Source organism: Haemaphysalis longicornis, unplaced genomic scaffold (genome assembly GCF_048455015.1).
Source record: "Haemaphysalis longicornis isolate Haplotype H1 unplaced genomic scaffold, Haemaphysalis longicornis Haplotype H1 scaffold_2, whole genome shotgun sequence".
NCBI lineage: Eukaryota > Metazoa > Arthropoda > Arachnida > Ixodida > Ixodidae > Haemaphysalis > Haemaphysalis longicornis.
Window position 1 is genome coordinate 249787258 of NW_027526295.1, and position 17741 is coordinate 249804998.

A 17741-nucleotide genomic window follows, 5' to 3' on the forward strand; every position below is an offset into this window, starting at 1 on the left:
CCGTGGTGTTAATGCCGTCGCCTGTCCGAACAGAAAATTACACCCGCAAGGGAGATGTCTTTTTAAATAAAAAAGGGAAAGCCCAGCGGTTATCTCAGTTGTTCCAATCACCGTCTTTCACAGAACTATGTCACATTCTATTAATCGCACCACCTTTCACCTGATTCGGTCAAGAAAGGATTTCAATCAAATTAACACAAATTTAATTCACAAGTATGCTGAGAGTATAATTAGACGCACATAAAACCAAAGCAAAGCATAGATCAGAAAATATACTGACCGCGACAAAAATGAAATATAACACGGGAAATAATACACAAAGTCAAGAAAGCTAACTTAGTGGTTCAAATAAAAGGAACTAGAACAAAATACACATTGTGTTTTCATTTTCAATAGCCCAGCATATAAAATGTTGCGCGGGAAATCATGCGCAAAGTCTACACAGGTAACGGTTTGGGAATGACGCTTACAGGGAGATTTAAATTGACATTTTTGGCCAACGCATTTTCATAACTCGCCTGCAATCATTAGCGACGGCTAAGTTTAAGGTGTTGCTCCCGCCTTCGCATGTAATCACGAAACTTGTCTAAACCTTTTATATAGAAATGAATCCGTGTCACAATGTATACGAAACCAACCAAATTTGCTGTCAAGGTCTCGCTGTGCTGGTCGCAACCAACGCCGTTAAGGTGTTTGTTGTGAATAAGGGCTGCAGCACATCCATAACGCTGTCATGGTGGAGCTCCTTGTCGCTGAAGCAACCGGTAAAAACGTCCTAGAGATCGCTGATAAACTTTAAAAATGCACGGAAGGATTGAGAAGTCCCCCAAAATTACAAGCCTGAGGTAGTAAATACAGCGGCATCTTCCCCTGGCATGCAGGAAGCAGTAGTTGGTCCTGCAGACTTATTTTGGCACTTCGTTTTCAGTACACACTTACTGACCAAGTGCCTGCGACATAGTACGTTAATAAAATAAGAAAGCCCACTAATGACAGTACAAGCACCAACGTTAGGGGTATCTCATAAGAAGGCTCTTAATATTTTCGTTCCAAATAGGAACGTAAAAAAAAAACAGCAAACTTTTTTCAGCCTATAGAATGTGCGCCCCGCCGCTTTTGCTTCACGCGAAGAGTCAAGAAGGGCAAGGGAAAACATTCCTGGTGCCTGTCCTTCAAATTAATCCCTCGTTAACTTGAACTCATGCTATCTCAGAATATATTCTCGAAACTTTTTCTTACAGTGTGTTTACCTCCCATAGGCCATACGCATTTGCCCGCTTTATCTCGAAAGTTTTTTTTTTTTTTCGGAGGACCACGGATATATTGAAATACTGGCAGAGAGGACACAAGGCAAAGTCCGCTACAGGCAGCTGATAAGGTTCCCGTTCGAATGCTTGCTCCCACTACGCACCGAACGCGGCCGTGAAATGCAAGTTTAATTACGCGGACTACGCGTCCCCGTTACCGGAATGCTGTCTGACGCGTACATCATTGAGAAAGCTGTGGACGACGCAGCTGATCATGCAGAGGAGGAGGAGCCCCCAGAAGTGACTACGACGGCAGATACAACATACAACAACGGCCGATACAACATAGATGCTGCTTCTACTTCGTAGCAAGGTAGAATGTAGCGGTGGCGACCACTAATTCATACGATGCATTGAGAAGCTCGAGTAGGCTTTTCTGGTATGCAGATGCGAACGCGACACAGCCGAGCACAAAACAGTTCTTTCTTCTGCAATAATAAAAGTTTCTTTTTCCTGCGAAATATTTTGCCTTTATAACGAAATCTCCCCTGTGCAATAGTGCTTTTGTTAGAAGCACTAGCTACTATTTCAGGGACCTAGCCACAAATTTCCTGCATTTGACTTAATTAACTCGAAACTCCGCGCTTATCTCGAAATTTTCAGCTAATTTTACGACTTTGAGTTAACGAGAGATTACTGTAATCAACAACGTTCTCAGAATACGCATCAAAACATGAGAAAGTATTTGGGGGGGAAGGGAGGAGGGGGTTAGATAAATGTTGGGTCGTACTAGTTTAAAGTTTGATCAAGCGGAGTCATAACGGTCTGCGTCTACTTTCTAAATCACCAAAGTAGATTTAGCTGACCAAAGGTGCGGGTTTGATTCCCGGCCGCGGCAGCCGCTCTTGCGATGGAGGATAAAAGCGAAAAGCGCTCGTGTCTTCGAGATTTCGGCGCATGCTAAAGATCTCCAAATGGTCAAAATTAACCCGGAGCCCTCCACTACCGCTTGCCTCATCGCCTGTGTAGCGCGGGCGCGTTAAACCTCATAATTCAAACTAAATCAGCAGAGCAAGCGCAAAACACCGCAGCGAGCAAAGCAAATCTTGCCGCGCGCAGGTGCCGGGGAGCGTCGGCTGTTCAGTTGTCGGCGACAGCAGCGCCGCCGCTATACCGGTTTTATTTTCTGCGCGAAAGTCGACCCGGCGGAGCAATGGGAGAGGCCGCCGCTCGGGCCACTCTAAAACTTCTAGTACACTCTACCCGTAGGCCGCTCCGTGCTTGTGAATGTTTACAGCGGCGCGTTCGAGCGAAGGCGGTCGTGGTTCCAGCGGTAAGCGTCAAATTCGGCTCGCAGCTCGTGAAGGTGCTCCGTGAGCATGGGATCTACGTATCGTGTCGCTTTGAACAGCGACAGTACTTCCACGATACGAGGGATACGAGGGTGGGAGCGCAACGCTGGCGAAAAATCGCGTACGGCGCCTTCGGCAACGCCACTCGCCTCCTCCTCCACCGGCAGCCAGCCGGAGCCACTAAATGCTACCGCGGGCCTGAGAGTGGTGCTTCTTCCATAACGCATTGCGCGGGGGGAGCCCGAGGAGAGGAGAATGCGGCGTCAGAGGAGGTTGGCTTGCCAAAGCTGTGCCGCCTGACGTCATGCTCCCTCCTAACATTTTTCTTCCTCCATGCCTGCAAAGTACAAGTAGCCCGATCGCGTACGCAACCGTTGCCCTAGCCCTACTTCCCCACGAAGGGGTATCCTCGCGTGTTGCTTGATTTCAGAATGTAGTCGTCAAACAAACAAATTACATACGCTTTGCGTTTAAAAATAATGTGCAGGCATTCGAAATTGCTTTCACGTTACTAGCTGAAAATTTCGTTAATCGCATAGTTTAAAGGGACTGAAGGCAACCAGCAAGTTGGTTTGAAACCAGTCTGACCTCCCTCACGAAATTCAACCATTGATAGCCTCCTGATGACAAAAGAACATTAGAATACTTCATACATTAAGGCTATTGCCATGTTTTTGAAAAGGAAGGTTACAGGCAAAATATCTTTCAGGCGTTAAAGCTCGCTGGCTGTGAAAGCTAATTTGCTCTCACGTGTTTGAGGAGGTGCGCATTGGTGAACTGAAAAACACTGGTAACAGTCAGTCGTATTTTATGGTTTTAATGGTTTTGATTGCAAGCGGAATATGAAGATACCGCGGCGTCTGTTGCGAGCGCGCGCCGCGTCTCCTCCGACCCCAGTACTATTGAGAAAGCTGGCTTTGCTTATGCAATAAGGCAGTGTGGTAAAATTAACGGCAGGAAAAGGACAAGCATAATAAAAGGCCTTGAGGCGCGTTTCATAATCCAACCATGTGTTAACAAAGGCGCCTTTTTCAGGACGAGTTGGGCATTTTCAAACGAGGCTATCACGCGATTGCGCGTGTGATGTGCTTACGGCGGTGTTTTCGAAAACCGCTCAAATCATTCCGGCATATCGCGGATGGCAATCCCTACCGCAATTTCCTACCACGCATGCATCCCCTTTTCCGCATGTGAAACTTTGTATTCGCCAAGAGTTCTGTTGTGGTGAGAGGCGGAAAGTTGTGGGTCCAGCTACCTGCATCGTTTCCTGAGGCAACATCACGGTGAGCAGTGGCTTATTGTTCAAGTATCGCTACATCATTGTTCGAAGCTGCCGATGAACACGATACAGTCGCCGGCTCTGGTAACAGGTGCCTCGTGGTGACAGTGCGTCAGAAAGTCACCTTGAGCTCACACGGCTGCGTTTAGAGCCTCCGCTGCTATCTTGTGTTAAAGGGACACTGAAGTGAATTTGTCAAGCTCCCGTTTTTGCTTGCACTGTGTAGACTGGCTCAAATTAGCACACTTTTCATCGTTTATCCGGTTGACAAATCGGTAATTATTTTACAAAGCGCGAAAGAAGAAAAACTACCATGCGCGGTTTGCGGCGACCGCACAAACTAAACTGTGACGTTGGGAGGAGGGGGCGCCGTGATTGGACGATGCCCAAGGTTAGCTATCAAACAAGTTTCGGTTTCGGTTTCGGTCTGTAAAACAACATGTTTGACATTCGATGGCGTCGTTGGATGGGCAGTCTCAATATCCCAGTTATCGTAGTACCGCGCTTCTGCCATGTTGTCGGCTGTAAAATACATAAGATAAGCCTCCCAGGACGGCTTGGAATCGTAGCATTCACTATCTGAGGCCTACGCAGTGCATGAACGCCCTCCGCGTACCCGCAGACGCTCAAATGCATGCGCTTTTCCCCCATATTTGGAGCTTGCCTCGCTCATGCCTGTATCGTAAAAAGCGTGTTCGCACCAGGCCAAGGGTCTGTTGATTCTGGCCTGTGCCCACTGCCCGCAAGCAGTCGGTGCTTATGGCAGCAGCACGCCAACGAGAACTCGCTAGCGCGGCAGTGCCAGCCTGCGCGAGCTCTGTGGACTAGTTCGTGGAGCAATGAACGTTGCGGCCCAAAAAAAGGTGAACTCAGTATAGAAAACATCGTCGAAAAACGAAAACGTTACCTCATAAAAAAAAAAGCATGAACCCGCGTCGATTCGAACTTGTGACTGGCAAAACACTTGCGCTGACATACCTAGCGCACCAGACGACTAGGCCACAGGGGGCCGCTGGCGCAATGGAAAATATCAGGTATATAATGTATAACCAGTCTACACGTTTATTTAGTTTTAGTATTTCAAGCAGCTTAGGTGACTATTTGTTGTATTGCGCTCGTGCAGTAAGCGTCCCCCGAGTTTCCACAATAGCTCACGTCTAGCAATTGCATTTCGTAGACGGGAAAGCGTTCGCAGATGCGTAGTCGTGCTCCTGACCGCTCTGCTTGTTCGCCCAGCGCAAAAAAGTGCTTCCCGCACCCTAGTTTTACGCTGTACGGTAAAAATATCAGTTGATTTTATTTCCTTAGTACCTATATTGACTTCGCTCACTCTTCTCCCCCTTCAAGAGGCCTTATATTTTCCTACTGGCGTACCAGTCAGCGAAGCGTCGCATGTGCGCTTGTGCAGCGCTTGTGTGAAGCGACCTTGACTTGGAGCTAGATACAGTGTACAAACTAACGAAGTAAAGAAAGGCGCATTCTTCCATTCCCAAACGTGTGCTTAGTTTTAACTGATCGAACGAATTGCGACGACCCGTCGGCGGCCGGCGGACTAAACGGTGGGCCGACTGACTCGGTCGCGGAAGGTCGCCGAGCCGTGCAGCCAATTGTCAGCTCCTCTCCTGCTGACGTCACACGAAAGCGCCACAGAAAATGGGCGAGCGTAAAGAGAGGAGGACAGCATTTTCGAATTGATTTTTCTACTAAATAAATTCGCGTAAACGCGCACAGAGTGGTCGAAACAGGGCCCTGGGACTCCGGACTACAGTTTGCGCTCGTAATCCCGCATTGTTTACAAATCACTTCAGTGTCCCTTTAACTTTCTTGAATTAACTTTCGCTCAGGTCGTTTTTTTGCTTGAAGACGGCCGGTCGAATAATAGCCTCCGTTCGATTTATAGGAGAAGGCAAAAACAAAGTTTAATTTTTGTCTTGGGTTCGTACAAAACTGACAAATGCGCCTGGGCGGCGCCGTTCTTTTCGCTCACATACGCTTTCTCGCCATCCGCTCAGGTCTCTCACCACACACGCACACTCGCTGACGCCCAAACGCTCGACTGCCTGGACACAGTCCATCTCGCGCCCCGGAGCCAGACCACTTGAGTTGCCGGTGTAGGATGTCTTGGCGCCGCTCGATTCGTCATATGACTTATAAACACGGCACACGGGACGGCGAGCAACGAGACGACTGTGGGAGCACGTTCGCCAGCTCGACGTAAGTGGAAACGGAGGTCCGAAATATAAACAGAGCACTAACACTAAAACAAAATACACAAGGAAACGCAAGATATGGGAGGGGGACGAATCGTTCGCCTACACTTGGTCATTAAAAAGAACGGTTAAGGTAGGCCATGGAGAGCTCGCTTTTCGGATTGGTAACGCCAAGAAAAGGCTTACTTTGAGCATAGGTTCTCTGCTTGAAACAACGCGTCAAGGCGCCAAAAGGCTACGTAGTGCTTAAGACAAATATAAGGTAAAAATCCGTCGAAGGCGGTAAAGTAGCGCTAGAGCTAGCAGGACCGAACGAACGGAAAGCTGGGGAGGGGGAGGGGGGGACGCTTTAATGTGAACTGGTGAGGTCAGCCCTGCAAGTGACAAGGCTTGCTACGCCAGATGGTGGGTGACTACAATGATGAGTGTTGAGTGTGGGACAATATGGGTATAGCTGAAATAGAGAGGACGCGAAGAGCTAAAGGTAATGAATGGCGGTGATAGCGATGAGAACGCGATGAGGAAAAACGGAGGATGGGAGTAGCGACCAAGGGAAGAAGAAGGAGAAACTTTAATGAGCAAAACTAAATTGTGGGGTGGCTTCCTAGTCCTGAAGTATATGGGCACTCCTGGCGCTCGCCGCTCGGTCGACCAAGATAATCTGGCCGTCGACCAAATTATCATGCACTGCATGGGCAGGGTCTAGAGTTCGTGGTCCTGATTTCTTCTGACACATGGCAGGCGCTTCAAGCGCCACAGAAAGTTTGTTCACAATAAACGAGACACCGTTCGGGTAGGTCTGAGATGGCGCCAGAGTAGCGATCCGCCGTCCATTCGTCGAGCTCTGCAGGTCCGAGAGGCGGCTGCTGTGAAGCGCTGATGATGATGATGATGATGATGATGATGATTAATGACTTCCCCTTCGAATCGGGTGGACGGCATGAGCCATCTCGCCTATGTTATTCATTTAATTAAATTTAGCTAGCCTACAATTCTTATTTCTCTCTTATTCCGCCATGCCATTATCTCTGGCTGTGTGACCCTTTATCGACGCCTTTATTGCTTTTTTTCCACCAGCACTCTGGTTGCTGTTTAGTAGTATCCACTGCTGACCCGTTAACGCGATACCCAGTGTCTCAGGTCGTAGGACTTTCCCCCCAGTTCTAGCTGGCTGAATAATTTAGCATTCTATTACTGCATGGTTGATTGTTTCTTCATTTCTGCCACAGCCCACACATGTCTCATAATGGGGCGAATATTTGCTCATATAAGTTCTAGTTCTCAAGAAGCCAGCCAGAGCTGAGCCTCAAAGAGCTGCGCGCAACCTTTATTGTTGTCATAAAAGTTCTTTTTCCTGCTTTCTAGTTTGCCTCTTTAGAGGTTCCCAATGTTCTTGATGAATTCATCAAGATCGCCACACCAACTTGCCCAAGAATCCGTACTAGTCCCAATGATCCCTTCTTTTCTATCTTCTCCGGCCGCATAAACGGCTCTGCTTCCTGCACTTACTTTTTAACTGCCTCCGATTGGTTGGTCGCCACGGTCATGTCGTCAGCTTTCGCGCCCTCTTCCGCCATTGGGTGTACGCGCCATCCGGCGCGACTCCAACCGATATTTCCCGGTTAGCGAGGCAGTCAGCGATGTACCAAACAATATATATTGTCTGCTCACTGGGTGCAGGCCCTGAGAACATCCTCCTGCTCATTACTACAATCTCTCTCTCTCTCTCTCTCTCTCTCTCTCTCTCTCTCTCTCTCTCTCTCTCTCTCTCTCTCTCTCTCTCTCTCTCTCTCTCTCTCTCTCTCTCTCTCTCTCTCTCTCTCTCTGCACCAGTCACGCTACTTAAGCCATTCTCTTATTAATAATACAAGAAAGAAGGACTCATAGATGTATGTGCACGCATGCATGTCTCTTTCAAATTCTTTGTCTCAATATAGCGGATATCAAAACACCTAAACAACTATAAGCTCAAATTTTGCATTCGGGAGCATCGTAATCGTCGATGAATTTTTCTTTTTACGCCTGCGATCCCGAAAAAAAAAAAAGATTGCAAGATATTTTTTCCACGTTCGGGCTCAGTGTACGAGTCCTATAAATTGTGTGCCAGAAATGAGAAGATAAGAAAGTGAAAGCTGTCGTAGATCACCATGCAATCGCTCCCTCGTTTTACTTGTTGTTCCGTGGCCATCGCTGCTGACATACGCGCTGCCGCATCTGGGTGACGTCACATTGCACAATTTGTCTTTAAAAGCACTACTTCATCCTCGCAAACAAAGCGGTGCTGGTGTACGCATTCGTTCCCGGCATGCCTCTGCAGATGTGAACGCGCCGCAGTTAGGTCGCTGTGTCTTGCTTTTGTTGCAGTACTTGCGTTTCATTTTCCTTTGCGTTTACATTAGACAGTCACCCAGGCGTTGAAGGAGGCTATGAGCCTTCTAGGTCGCGCCCCTAAACCAGTATACAGGTGCTTTCATCGCGAAACGCTCATTTCCTCGTGCATCCTGTTTTCGAAGCCCGTGGAGTCGAAGCGTATGCGTACTTCACATAGATAACGGCGCACGAGGAGTCCGAGCTGTCGAGGCCTCGTATTTTGGGATGTTCGCCTCGCCGGCACGCTTCCTTATCACTCCACCGCTCTCGACGCCGTCACCTGCGCTTCGAAGACTGAGCGCACTTTCGAAACGAGAGCAACTTCACGTGCGCGCCGCCCTGAAATAAACGTCTTGGAGAAATCTTTGGCGACCTCCTTCTGTTCATCTCATTGCGTGGTTTGGGGATTCGCTGGTAGCATTTCGGCTGGCGTACCCGTAAATTTTTCCGCCATTTTTTTCGCGGGGCTACCATGGTTGCCAGACCAGGAATGCCCTCCCCGCTAAAAGAGCGGCGGCGCAGTGGTCGCCGGTTTATGTGACACATTCGATTCGCAATTGACTGATTCTGGCATTGCTGCGATGACGCAAATCTCACGCCTTTCGCTCCGGCGTCACGTTGCGGCAAACGCGTGTGTGCAGTTACGCAGCTGCCTGTCGTTGTTTTCGTGCTCTTCCGCGGTCTCCACCTTTTAGAAGCGGAAGCTGCGGCAAAAACAACCTTCAGGCTCAAGTGGCTGGCTAGGAAGCCGCCCCTGGATGTATTCGCTCAGAGATCTACAGCCGGGGATCTCTTGTATGGTCCATCAGCGTTGAAGCATGCCGAGTACTGACGTCCGGACGTCCTGTTTTGCCAAAGTGGTTTTTGAAATCCCCGGCTCCCTTAGTTGCTCCTGGGCCCCGCCATTAGGGGGGCCATTTACGCCACAAGGGAGGCTGCTTATCTCGAAGAGTAGTGGGCCTGCAGATAGAGCGAATTTCGGAACGCCGCGTCGGTCGAGCTCCCGCGTTCTTTTTGTGGGGGCGATAAAGAACGATTGGGCACCGGATATTTGTGTTTCGGTGAGCAGGAGTGCTTTTATGAGGCATCGCTACAACCACAGCCTTCCGCTGGAGTAATAAAGGAATTGTAGCAAAGAAGAAAGTTGGGTAAATTGGTGTGGTAACGTTTCTGACCGACGAGTACCAGTGTACTGATGAACCGCCATTTCGGCACTTCATGATTGCGAGCAAACGAAGCACGCCATTAGTTGTCGTTTACGTAACGCAATGATATAAAAAATTAAACCGGTTCAACTCAGCGTGAAAGCGGTCGGAAGTGCAGAGCAGTGATTCATCCGTCAGAGGGGCTGTGGTGCCGCTATCCGCTCATCGCTACCGCCCCTCACGTTCTTCCCCTTCCTGTCTCACCCCTCTCTTGGTGAATTGAACAGAGGTTTTGTCCAATGCAATTAAAATGTACCGCCTCCGCAGTGCAAGCGCGCTCTCTGCCTGGAACAGCACGAGCGGAAGTTGTGTACTTTTTGTCCTTGCTTTCATTTTGCACGTCCCGGAGCCTTACTGCGCAGTCTGGAACGCGTCGTTTTTGGCGGCCACCCTTTCTGCTTACTATCGTAAAAACCAACCCAGCGGGCTTTCCTTACTAAATAGACGCGGGGGCTGCCGGTTATTTACACAGATTTCGCCTCACATGTACCTGCAGTTTTCTAATTGCGCTAAACAACGGGGATTTTTATGGTAAACGCCAGCGACTCAGGAGTTTAGAACGGTTATGAATCTATAACTTGCTCGTGAAGCCTCTGTTTGGGTCCGTTACGCCGCTACGCTGTGGGGCTCTGCTTGTATCCGTAACGTCGCTACGCCGCCTGATAACGGCGTTGGATATATAGACAGCGTGTCAGCGAACGAGCTACGACGACAAGTAGGGACCCTAAAGTGTTCTGCCCTTAAAACCATACGCTGAGGCCTTTTCAGTTCTTGTTTTGCACAGGAGGAGTACAAAAATAATTGTGCGTCTGAGTTGTATAGGCGCACGTTACAGACCCACACATGGATAATTTAAACCGCAGCACGTCGCCCTCCTAAGCGTATGGCGTATGTATTTTCGACGTGTGGATCCCACATTTTCGTTCGAACTTTGGTATTTCCTTGTTTGCTCAAATTGGTAGTTTTGGTGCTAGTAACAAATTATAATTTTATGGCAGAATAAATTGGCGCACCTTTCGCTAGTGGTGCGAGGCTGGAAAAACGGCACAGCAGGCGGCCCCTCTCCCTCCTTCGTAGACGCGGCTGTTGCACCTCGCATGGATTTCCGAACCTGTCGCTGAAAGTTCTCCATGACTGGCAGGCACGCATCGTTTTGTCCGCAGCCTTTCTCATCTCTCCCAAGTGGACCGCGTTGGCACGCGTTCCGGCGGCAACCGGCTTGGCGAACTCGGCGTCTGTAGCGCGAACTCTGCGTCTGAGCTCCCCATTTCAGGCGTGAACGCACGTGAACCGGCGAGGAGTACAGCTCGCAAGAGATCACTCCACGAACGCTGGGCAGAGTGTTCTCGAAGGTCGAGCTGGCCGACGCCGGGCGCTCCTCACGGTACGCACGCTCATGTGCACTCGGTATTTTTCTTGTTTTTTTAGAGCTCCTCACGTGGCGCAAGTCCACGCGCAAGCCTGGTCGACGCCGACGCTCCTCGCGAGGCCCACGCTCACGTGCGCTCTATTTTTTGTCTTGGTATTTTTTCTTCTGGTAACGCTATACGGCGGAACTAAAAGTTCAAACAGCTCTTCTGTTAAAAAGCGGAGTGCGAAAGGAGGGGGGGTAAAGGCTAGGTCTTAGCGAGGAATAGTAAAGACATTGACGACAAACGTGCTGACCGGTGAGACCCCATAACTGCGCCTAGCACAGGAAAGGACCTAACTGTAACCTTCGTTTAGGCTTAACAATACGGATCTTGAAGACGTGTTGTGGGGGCCAAGCCCCTCATATCGGGGCGAGGAGGCGCTAGCGACGTCCTCCTCCTTGGTGGGGCGAGGGCGATCCTCGCGCGCTTCCCTCCTCTCCCTACGAGGCGACGGGGGATGCGCGCAGGAGACTCCCCGAGAGACCGCCCTCGGGATGCGCAGCCATCGCACGGTACGTAAATGCCCTTCGGCCACTTTTGGCTGTTTCTTGCATTGACCGTTGTTTCCCACTTCCGTGGGTCACGGCACCCACCGTGTCGATTAGCGCATGCCTCGATTTGCGTCAGTGCGTTTATCTAGGATGCCCGGCGAGTCTCCGCGGGCATATTCCACTCCTTGGTGGGTTGCCCCCGGGTCCGCGATGTGACGGCTTGCGCCGTCTAAGGTCAGCGGACGAACGCCGATGCCGCCCAGTCGTGTCCAGTGGCGTGGCTTGAAATGTGTTGCGGCCACAGAGAGCCCCCTTCCCCTACGTCAGCGAGCGTTGCGGCCGGCCAACGCCGGCGGACGCTAACTGCTGCCCGACTACGGGCTGGGCACACGCTGACGGCTGTATATGCCCCAGGGGCTAGGTGCGTAGTGCAGTGTAGCGTTTGTATCGTGGTTGTCCGCGTAATAAACCGCTGTACTATGAAATGTATCGCTTCCATGTGAAGTGACTGCCAACGTACACTCGCGGCGAGAGTCGTGGCTCGCTCTCGAACCCGTTGTGGGCAGAGTCTCTCGGCAGGGCAGTTCGGTGCTGCGCGAGAGCAGTGAGAATAACGACGGCGCGTTATTCTATTATTGTTATTCTATTCCTTAATGGAAATGATTAAGGATAGGATAAGATAATGCCCACATTTCTGGCGCCCAACGTGGGGCAGCGTTGGATTGCTCATTTGCTGCCATACCGTAGCGAGCTTTGCTTGTGCAATCGGCTGGCCGCGCCAGGCACGCTAGTTGCGTGCAGTGTACGTTCCGGTGAGAGCCCGCATTCGGGCCGCCGGCCAACCGGCTCCTCGTTTTGTGGATGCCGGCGGAGCTCGAGAGCGCGAGGGCTTCCTCGCTTCGAGCATGAGAACATAGGGCTTTTGTGCTGTGTTCGACTTTAAGGTTGATTTTGACGCAACCCACGTTCGGGTGCTAAAGGAGATGCTTGAATTCGAGTAACCTCATTCCACAACGCAGAGTGTTCAAGCTAGTGCTTGATCTCGTATCTATACGGATTAATGCGACAGGTTCCCTCTTTGAGGATGCCATGTATCGTAGGTATTCACCCCGAAGAGCTAGCCACGGTTTTGGCGGAACTATTCCTTTTTCCGAGCAGTTTCTCGGCCGTCTTTGGTAGGCGGAGCGCCGTGACGTTGACTTGCTTTGCAACGGGCGCTGGGAACAGGGACCAGCTTGTATTGCTGGTGGTTCCGGGGATGAGTGTCTCGCTAGGCCGACTGGGGGCTCGTGGTGTAATACATCGCCACCGTTAACGAGTATGAACGGTTAAAGGCGGAAGTCCCGAAAAGTCAGATGTGCGTATTGTTGCGTCATTGTCTTAGCTCACCTTGGTCATACAGTCTGGTAGGCTCGAAGATCTTGTAAATGATCAGCCGCAGTGTCACTGGCAGGTGTGAAGTGGGACGTTTTTTTTAGTTATTTAATTGGGTTTTCCATTGTTGGGAGACACCTGGCCGGTGATGACCTTAATCATGTGCCGCCAGTTTAGTGTGGAAATTGTGCACCTGGATTATTCCTAGAGCGCGTCGAAATACCGCGCCCGGCTTATCCGTGGCGTGGCCCGAGCACCTTCGGTATGTCCGACTGTTTTGGGCGGATATATTGTACCGTTTCTGCCGACATCACCTTTGTGGAGTCGCCTGGTCTGATGACGGTTATAGCCGATTGATGACCCCGCACGCGCACACCAGCCTGTCAACTATCCTCCCGAGGCGATTCCTGGTGAGCCAGTTGACCCTTTCTCCAGCCCGCTATGTAAGTGAGAGAACGCATGTTTCTTATTGTGAATTCTTTGCTGTGTATTTGTTAGTGTTTGCGCTGTGTATACATGCTTGCAGCTTTCCATGGTAGTGCTCGTATGGTTGTGATAAGAATTGTGCATTTCTTTCTCTAGTCCCAAGCATCCTGTATAGAGAAGTGTAAAAGAGATTTAGTTTGGACAGTGTTGAGAAGACGAAAAAAAAAAACAAAACAAGCGCAATTGCTTTCGCCTTCGCCGTGGAGGGGGAACTCCGGGCTGTTGCTAGGCCTTCTCTTTCTCCTCCTTTAGTTCTTGGAAATTCTGAGGGTGGTTTAGTTTGTATTTTGCTTTCGGTTGCTCCGCGGCAACGAGACGCGGGTAGAGCGGTAACGTTGGGTTAGAGAGGGGAATGGCCCCCTTGCTTGGGCGAGTCTGTCCTCTGGTTTCCCTCAGCCCCTCGTTTCTTGTCGCCGCCGCGGCGGCCGCGGTCCGGCTCGTCCTTGCGTGGACGGGGGAGGGTAGATCGGGAGCGGCGTTTTGCAGGGGTTGGCGGTAGCTTTCGTTGTCTCATCTGTTGTTGTGTGTGTGTTCATTTTGTATGTGGAGTGAGTGAGTTACTACCAGTCGGTTCGTTCTCCGCGTCTTCTCTGCCGTTAGGACGATTTTCGCGGGCCTGACGCGCGGGGGACTGCGTATGCTGTTGTTTTGTTGCGTGTTCTCGGCCTAAGCTGTGGGGTGTGTACGCGCGCGCGCGCTTTCTTCAGCGTCTGCTGTGAGCGAACTTTCGTCGGAGGCCTCGTCCGTTCGCCGCGGCTAGTCTTGTGCTTCTGCCGCCTTGATGAATGTGACGTGTGTGCGCGTCGGCAGAGGGGGGACCAGTGTGTTTCCGGTGGTTGTTTCCGCCCCCGCGTTCCATCCTCGCGTGCAACACCGCAGACTGGCGTGTGTGAGTGCGTGCGTGTGTGTGCCAGCTTCATTCGGCCGAACAGTACACCCCGCTGGTGTTGCGTGTCTGTGGAGAGCGCGCCATGTTTTGTGATGTGTGCCGGCATCGCGGCCTCTTCGGCTGGCTCGCTGCGGCCGGGGACGCCGACAGCCGAGCGCAGAGGTGCCCTTCGTCTCCAGGAATGCGGGCGCCTTGAATGGCCGAGCTGACCTTGGGCTGCCTTCGACTCAGCCTAACCCCCCTCCTTCCTTGCGTGGGGCTGAAGCTCGGGCCGCTCCTCTCTCTGGCTGCTGCCCCGGTCATCGGCACCGATCCCGACTCCTGGCCTCCAGCCGGTGCACGTGCTGAGGTGCCTTCCTGGTGGGTCATCGGCTCACGCGCTGCTTCCTCCCCCTCCATCCCTCTGCGGAGCGACACGGCTCGACGCAACGGTAGAATCGCGCCTGCGCGTCCGCCCATTATCTGCGCCCCTCGAGAGAACTCTGCGGTGAGATACTCCATGGTGAGCCTCGTGGCACCCCCTAAGTGACGACAATGAACGCTGACATCGGGCGGATCTTTTCACCCCTTTGTGCCCCGTACTGCCGAACAATGCGTAGCCCCGTGATGACCACTGCAACCCTTTGCGGACTTAGTGCAATATTTCCACCTCTGTGTATCTTTCTACACCTGTGTATCTAGTGTAATGTAATGAAGTGTACGTAATGTAATGTAATTAAGTGTTCTTAGTGCATTATAATTAACCGTAGGTTGTGTAATATAAGTAACAGCTGTGTTCGTGTAGTATAGTGTACGTAGTGCAACCTTAGTTGACCTCCTCTGTATAGCGTAACATCAGTTCCCTCACCAAGTGAGTAGAGTATTGTTTATAGTGTACATTTCTTGTTTCACACCTTGTTCATAGTGCGTATGTATATCTTAAGTATGTGTAGCGTGCGTTGTGAATGCAGTGTTTGTTTAAGGGCTGGAGTAGAGGCTGGTGGGCACTAGCTTTGTTTTACTTACATTAAGATTGTTCTTTTTGGATGAGTACCTGATGGCCGGCTTTCCGACCGTCAGGGGGGCATTTAAGGAGAGGGGGATGTGGGGGCCAAGCCCCTCATATCGGGGCGAGGAGGCGCTAGCGACGTCCTCCTCCTTGGTGGGGCGAGGGCGATCCTCGCGCGCTTCCCTCCTCTCCCTACGAGGCGACGGGGGATGCGCGCAGGAGACTCCCCGGGAGACCGCCCTCGGGATGCGCAGCCATCGCACGGTACGTAAATGCCCTTCGGCCACTTTTGGCTGTTTCTTGCATTGACCGTTGTTTCCCACTTCCGTGGGTCACGGCACCCACCGTGTCGATTAGCGCATGCCTCGATTTGCGTCAGTGCGTTTATCTAGGATGCCCGGCGAGTCTCCGCGGGCATATTCCACTCCTTGGTGGGTTGCCCCCGGGTCCGCGATGTGACGGCTTGCGCCGTCTAAGGTCAGCGGACCAGGGGTTTCCCCAGGCATCGAATCAAGGGGGGGTGTCTCAATGGCTCTGGGGGGGGGGTTCATAAACTAGAAAAAGCTGTTTTTTTGTCCCACTAGTTAAATAATACACGTCTGTTAACCAAACGCTCATCCCCGTGATGTACGTTTTTCATTTTCCATATATATATATACACCTGAGAGGCGGTGCTTTCTATTCAATCTAAGAAAAAAACAAATTTAGAGAAATTCATTTTTTACCATGAAAGGTCCGTATTCATTCTTTTTTTTTAATTTCTCGCCATTTTTCAACGTATAAGGACATTTTCGAACTTATTACCAGGGCCAGTAACGAAATTTGAGTTCTTGAAACAATGTTTAGGTAGTACACGAATTATGCAGCACTTATAAATCAGGCACCGATTGTACGCTCCCGATTTATTAAAACGCCAGGATTAGCTTCCGTAGCGCTTTTCGCTACTCCCTGGCTGGTAGCAATGTGCTCGCAGCGTGGTCAGCCTCAAACCACTTTGCCCCTTTCCTTTGAAAGCCTTTTTTGTTTGCACATACGAACTTGCCACGAGCTGTCGAAAAAAAGGAAATAAATACGTGCAACGCTAACAGCAAGCTCGGGGGCGCACTTTTGTTTATTTTGCCCGAGGCTACTGCCAAGAATAGCAGACGGGCAGCCCGCGCATGCGCAGATCAATACTGAAACACGTCCATACAAGGACTGACAAGAGTGAAATTTGGGGATTCAAGGGGGGGTGTGCAGAAAATCTAGGGGGGGTCTACACACCCCCTAGGGGGGGTGTAGGGAAGTCGCTGCAGCGGACGAACGCCGATGCCGCCCAGTCGTGTCCAGTGGCGTGGCTTGAAATGTGTTGCGGCCACAGAGAGCCCCCTTCCCCTACGTCAGCGAGCGTTGCGGCCGGCCAACGCCGGCGGACGCTAACTGCTGCCCGACTACGGGCTGGGCACACGCTGACGGCTGTATATGCCCCAGGGGCTAGGTGCGTAGTGCAGTGTAGCGTTTGTATCGTGGTTGTCCGCGTAATAAACCGCTGTACTATGAAATGTATCGCTTCCATGTGAAGTGACTGCCAACGTACACTCGCGGCGAGAGTCGTGGCTCGCTCTCGAACCCGTTGTGGGCAGAGTCTCTCGGCAGGGCAGTTCGGTGCTGCGCGAGAGCAGTGAGAATAACGACGGCGCGTTATTCTATTATTGTTATTCTATTCCTTAATGGAAATGATTAAGGATAGGATAAGATAATGCCCACAGTGTCCAGAGCGCCTGCGCGAGCTCCATAATTGACACTGGGATCAAAACTTTCATTCCCGAACGAGCGTTCGGAAATTTCGGTATTTCGAAGTCTTAACGCGCCGAGGGCCTTAGCGGGCCCCAGAGTGCCTCGTCGCGTGAGCAGCCCTCAAGGCACCCAAGCGAGCCTGACACTTCGGCGACGTCTGGCGCCGGCGGCCCTGCATGTCTCCAGTCGCATTCCTGGGCCGAATGCTACGTCCGATTAGGGGCACCCATGCTTCTCCAGCGCAGAACGGGCGCCCCCGATGCCTATTCGAGCAGGACGTCAGAGCTGAGCCGAGCGGAACACGCAGAGCGGTCGGACATCCATGTCATGCAGTAGTAACAAGCGCCACGTCCTTGCGCGTCCTCTAAAAACGTGACCGCGGAACCGCAGGGCCTGTCCTGTTCCTTGGCGTGTCTTCTACCCTGCGTTCATCCTTTGATTTTTTTTGTGGCTTTTTCGGGGCCGGCTCTCCGGTGCAACGTTTATAGATACTTTGCTCCGGTGTGCCGGCGCCGGGGCGTTTTGTCGCAGCTCGGGCGGCATTATGCAAACGCGCTTGTTGTCCTCGAGGGAATGGCGCCTGCACAGGCTTCTTCCCCCGACCCCCGCATGCGTGCATGCGCTTCTCGCGAGGGGGCCTTGCTGCGGTTGTTCGCCCTTGC

At 51.4% G+C, this 17741-nt stretch overlaps 1 protein-coding gene across 1 annotated transcript in view; it reads left to right on the top strand.

The window, feature by feature from the left end:
- The window catches only part of Egfr (epidermal growth factor receptor), a 219036-nt gene that overhangs the window by 51759 nt on the left and 149536 nt on the right, over positions 1 to 17741 (top strand). The window lies entirely within an intron of this gene.